Here is a 5,097-nt window from a genome sequence, read left to right as displayed (position 1 = left end):
ACTCAGACGATGAACACCCAAGACAGAACAAAGTTAGAAAAGACGAACAGGCGCGCCCTGCTGAGCTCTGATTATCACAGTGCCAATTCCCTAGTCTTCCAGTGCTGCAGACATACATTACCAAGCTGTCTTCTTAACTGCAAGGACACCGGAAGCGATGGCTGGTTGCGGTATAGCCCGAAACAAATTGTTCTGGTCTGGTTGTTCCAGACTAAAGACTTCCTATCAATACAAATGCGCCTCTGAGAGAGACGAAGAAGGCTCGCCACACAATCGCTGATGGTACAGTGATTGATTTTAACAAGCGAAGTCACACAGTAACTCAAATACAGTCAACTGTAGCCAAAACTGGCCAAGACCGACAACATAGGCCGCTTGTACGCAGAACGCTCCATTGCCAACTGTACTCGGAAAGTTACGTTGAAGTCGAAACCTCAGCAACTTCGTTAAACTGTTACAATCAAATAAAAGTATATTAGACAGCTAACGGAAGGCAGGCTGTTCAGAGCAGCGAGATCTCAGTCTTGTAACCTACTCCGACCGAAAGGCGAGAGCCGACTCTCTCAAGAGCACCCGTACAAGCCGAACACAGAACATTCCCGCCCCCACGACATTGGCCGTGGTTAAACGTCCCAATCAGCAACTCGAAAACCGGAAGAGAATTCCACTCCATTGCCGAAGCACTAGCATTCCACAACGGAGGTTCTTGGCGCCAATTTCTGCGCCGATTTTGCTATGTCACGGAGCTATGCCTTGAGCAAGCCAATCACAGTTACGATTTTGCGGAAAACGTGGGAATTTGCCCACCCACACTGCCTGGGAACACAAGTCATTCCCATGCCTCGCTGGTAGTCGGCCAGAAAGAGTTTTCACGAAGTTTCTGTGAAGTAACAGAATCTCTAGCCCAGCCGCTCCTTCAGGCCCCTGCGGGCATGTCTCCGCCGCTATTATGATAATGTCGGCGTCTTGAAAGCATTCACTCAACTCACTCACACCTGTCGGCTTAACCCTTTCAGGATCAGTAAAGCCCGCCTGTCACCGGACCACCCGGGTGACGAGAGACGCTGATTGGAAAGTCCGCATGTGAAGAAATAGCAACTTTTCACTCCATGCAATTAGAGAGGAAAATCGAATTACTCAGAGTAAGATAGAAATATGAGAGGGGGCTTCTGCCACCTCTCATAGCCACTACGCCATTTTAGATTGTAATTGGTGAGCGGTTGGCTCACTTAGGAGCAAGGTAGTGAGTCAATCGCCCAAGAACAATCATGCAAACTGATTCCACATGCAGCACTCTATAATAAAAATCACTGCATCTGAAAAATGCAGCTCATAGAGGGAGGATTATTTATGATATAGCCAACTTCACTTTCTTAATATGGAACTCTAACACTCACATCACACATCCATACCCAGGGAGCCCCTTCCAAACACCGATTCACACAGACATTCACGCTCTGAATATGGCCCGGGCATGTGAGCCAATTATGGAAAAAGTTTATTCTTTACAATCAGAGTTCGAGTGCTCTGCAATTAAATGCCCAAGGTGTTACAACAATTTCAATCATTAAACTAACCTGAACTCAATCACACAAGATAATATTTAAGTTAACAATCTCTTTATGGGCTTTCAGAATCTAATTACAACCTCCGATTCATTCTGTGTCCCTGTAGCAAGAATAACCTTTACAGAATGTTCCCTGAACTGATGGTCCATTCACAATGACAGTGGTGGTATCTGCTTCAGTTTATGGGGAATTCAGGCACACTGTTTGCATACACACAACAAAAAATACAGAATACAAAGAAACATGGTGTAGAGAACAATGCAGTAATTTGTAATTTGTGCGCCATACTCTATCACTTACATAAGAATTACCGTGCAAATTCACAAACACATACAAGGTATAACATACATTACAAAAACAACTCTAGAGAAAGAAGTTTAAGAAAAAAAAGAAGGTTCATGGGCTGTCAAGTGTGCTTGCTGTGGTGTCACCGCCAGACACCACACTTGCTAGGTGGTAGCTTAAATCGGCAGCGGTCCATTAGTACGTGTCGGACCAGCGTGTCGCCACTGTCAGTACTTGCAGACCTAGCGCCACCACATGGCAGGTCTAGAGAGGTGGACTAGCACTCGCCCCAGTTGTACGACGACTTTGCTAGCGACTACACTGACGAAGCATCGCTCATTAGCCGAGCAGATAGTTAGAATAGCCTTCAGCTAAGTCCATGGCTACGACCTAGCAAGGCGCCATTAGCCTTACATAGCAATTGATAATTATCGTCTAAAGCATGTCTCAACAAGAACGATGTATACCAAAAGGATGGATTAAAGTTAAGTAAACAGACATAACGTTCTTTTCTTATTAGCATTCATTGAGCGTCCTGTTTCAGACTTCACGATATTCTGGGTGAGCTTATAGCGTGCCTATTCGGCCCCCTCAAAATAACACTGTGTCGGCCCCTCTGTCGACACATCACATGGCGACGAGGATGGGATCCGAACCAACGCGTGCAGAGCACATTGGATTAGCATTCCAATGCCTTAACCACTCGGCCACCTCGTCGATTTGTGGGGGAGGAATGTGGTGTCACCGCCAGACACCACACTTGCTAGGTGGTAGCTTAAATCGGCCGCGGTCCATTAGTACGTGTCGGACCCGCGTGTCGCCACTGTCAGTACTTGCAGACCTAGCGCCACCACATGGCAGGTCTAGAGAGGCGGACTAGCACTCGCCCCAGTTGTACGACGACTTTGCTAGCGACTACTCTGACGAAGCATCGCTCATTAGCCGAGCAGATAGTTAGAATAGCCTTCAGCTAAGTCCATGGCTACGACCTAGCAAGGCGCCATTAGCCTTACATAGCAATTGATAATTACCGTCTAAAGCATGTCTCAACAAGAACGATGTATACCAAAAGGATGGATTAAAGTTAAGTAAACAGACATTACGTTCTTTTCTTATTAGCATTCATTGAGCGTCCTGTTTCAGGCTTCACGATATTCTGGGTGAGCTTATAGCGTGCCTATTCGGCCCCCTCAAAATAACACTGTGTCGGCCCCTCTGTCGACACATCACTTGCACATTGCACAATGTTCATGACTGTACTGAGAATGAGGCACTAAATCACATTGTTAGAAATATTCGAAGCACTTCACAAATTCGTTAGTTTCTTTGAGAGGGTTGGTATGTTGAGTCATATGCATTGATGCACGTGGTTGTCTTGAGCATCGGAGGGGGGCTTTTGGAATGGGGCCATAGTACTGACATCACAAAGGGCTAAACGTCGGGTGTTGTTGCTGCATTGTTGCAACAGCAATAGGGTGTGCTGGGGCATCTGCAGTACTCTGTTGAGATTGCAGCAAGACTCACGCATATGATCACGGCAGTACGGTAGGAAGGCATAGTGACAGGCTCTCCTCACGTCGATTAATTGTCTCTGAAGTCTACTAGTTGGGATACATCACTAGTCCAGGTCTCATCTCTCCCTGGACAGTACTTTACATTTCCCAATATTGCAGTTCGACGAGGGATGATGGTACGTGTAGTGACTCCACAAGTGTGTGAGGTCATCCAGACAGGATCGAACTAGGAGTGACGATTACTACAACTGCTCTCTACGTGAGAGGAGAAGTTAGAAATGAGACAATTCATTTGTTAGAGTTTGTGGCACGATACTGCTTTGTGTATGCAGATCGGCCAATTCTAGTGAGTTGTAAAAAATCAAATAAGTGATTATATAGTGCCCATTTCTATTCTGAGGTACATGAGGCGCAGGTTCTGACACCTTATGTGATCTTCGTGTACTCATGACAACGTGGTCTGCCGTAGGGAATCCCTCCAAACGGCTGCGGCGTCCGGAGAGCTAGCTGGCTGTTGCGTGTTGGTCGCGTGTCAGTGCCAACGGCCAGCCACACTTTCGCTTGTGGCCCGGCGTGGGCTGTCTGCCGCCTAATCCCTCAGGTATATGGCCTGGTGACAGTCAGCTTGTAGGACCGGACGCTGCCGCACCCTTCTCGTCAGGTGGCGCGCTGACGCTCCCCTTCTTGCAGACAGCCGATGACCTCTTGTTTTTTGTTCTGGCTGGCCTCTGCATTGCCACTATTCCCGTCATCTGCACAATTCTGACAAAATCTTATGCCTAACTTTTTCCGATGACCTTCTATGTTATAATAAATTTACATAACGATACATTTATGGTCTGTCATTTCAGACACTCTTATTTTAATTTTATAGTTATCAATCTATGGCTATCATTATAACAAAACCTTGGCATATCTAATCTAGACATGGAAATAATCTATCTTGACATTTGTGTAGAGACCGATCTCACTACTGTACATGGTGTGTGATGCTATATTGGATGAACAACTAAATGTGCAGGCCCACACTAATATTACTATTAATTATATATATCGACAGTAGATATGCTCAAGAATTAACGGCCATTTGACAACGATCTACATTCTATGTCTTTTCAATAAATTATTTTATTAGGCAGGTCGAAGTTTTACTGTGCTATAAAGAACATCCAACTATTCTGCTTTCGCTCACCTGTCGTCCCTCCATCTCTGGTCTGTGGTTTGGTGACCTGAAAAATAGCATCCCAACAGGCGCGCGCCAAACACTTGTGGTAGAAAACCCCCACAATATTAAGGATCTAGTTACTGTTAAATCCTAAAGTTTAACTTATCCTAGTATATGGTACTCTGTCTCTCTCTCTCTTTTTTTACTTTATACAACACTCTTACATATTTCCTGTTGAAACGTCCCCTTAGAACAATTTATACACGTCTGTGCTTAACCTGGCACACAATGTTATTTAGCGCAACGCAATCTGACTATCAAAGATCCCTGCAAAAGAATGGCCCTGAGTAACATTAAACTATACCTTTCACAAATAACTTACCTCACAAAAATCTTCATTACTCGAACTACTGCAATACAGCGAGCGCCATTATTGCCAGATAAATAAAAGATTCAAACTACGGAAGTCACTAACTACTGATAGGGATAGTTAGCAAATGAAAGATTTTAATAGAGAACAAACACTGCATTTACCTTAATAATCATAATATATATAGCAGTTCAA

General features: G+C 44.8%; 1 non-coding gene across 1 annotated transcript; it reads right to left on the bottom strand.

The window, feature by feature from the left end:
• Positions 1 to 2,488: 2,488 nt before the first annotated feature.
• On the bottom strand, positions 2,489 to 2,570 carry Trnas-gcu (transfer RNA serine (anticodon GCU)). Its single transcript has one exon. It is a non-coding gene; the product is annotated as a tRNA-Ser (tRNA).
• Between the last annotated feature and the right edge of the window lie 2,527 nt (positions 2,571 to 5,097).

The sequence above is a fragment of the Schistocerca cancellata genome, chromosome 5, assembly GCF_023864275.1.
Source record: "Schistocerca cancellata isolate TAMUIC-IGC-003103 chromosome 5, iqSchCanc2.1, whole genome shotgun sequence".
Classification (NCBI taxonomy): Eukaryota; Metazoa; Arthropoda; class Insecta; order Orthoptera; family Acrididae; genus Schistocerca; species Schistocerca cancellata.
The sequence above is the reverse complement of the archived record's forward strand: the minus strand, read 5'-3'. Positions and strand labels throughout refer to the sequence as shown.